Here is a 283-nt window from a genome sequence, read left to right as displayed (position 1 = left end):
CTGTAGGTGTGTGTGTAGGTGTATGTATGTCTGTAGGTGTGTGTGTAAGTATATGTATGGCTGTGTCTGTAGGTGTATGTGTGTAGGTGTATGTACGTCTGTAGTGTGTGTGTGTAGGTGTATATATGTCTGTCGGTGTATGTGTGTATGTAGGTATGTGTAGGTATATGTATGTCTGTAGGTGTGTGTGTAGGTGTATGTGTGTCTGTAGGTGTGTGTGTTGGTGTATGTATGTCTGTAGGTGTGTGTGTAGGTGTATGTGTGTATGTAGGTATGTGTAGGT

Source organism: Grammomys surdaster, unplaced genomic scaffold (assembly GCF_004785775.1).
Source record: "Grammomys surdaster isolate TR1022 unplaced genomic scaffold, NIH_TR_1.0 367, whole genome shotgun sequence".
NCBI lineage: Eukaryota > Metazoa > Chordata > Mammalia > Rodentia > Muridae > Grammomys > Grammomys surdaster.
This window is presented reverse-complemented; position numbering follows the sequence as displayed.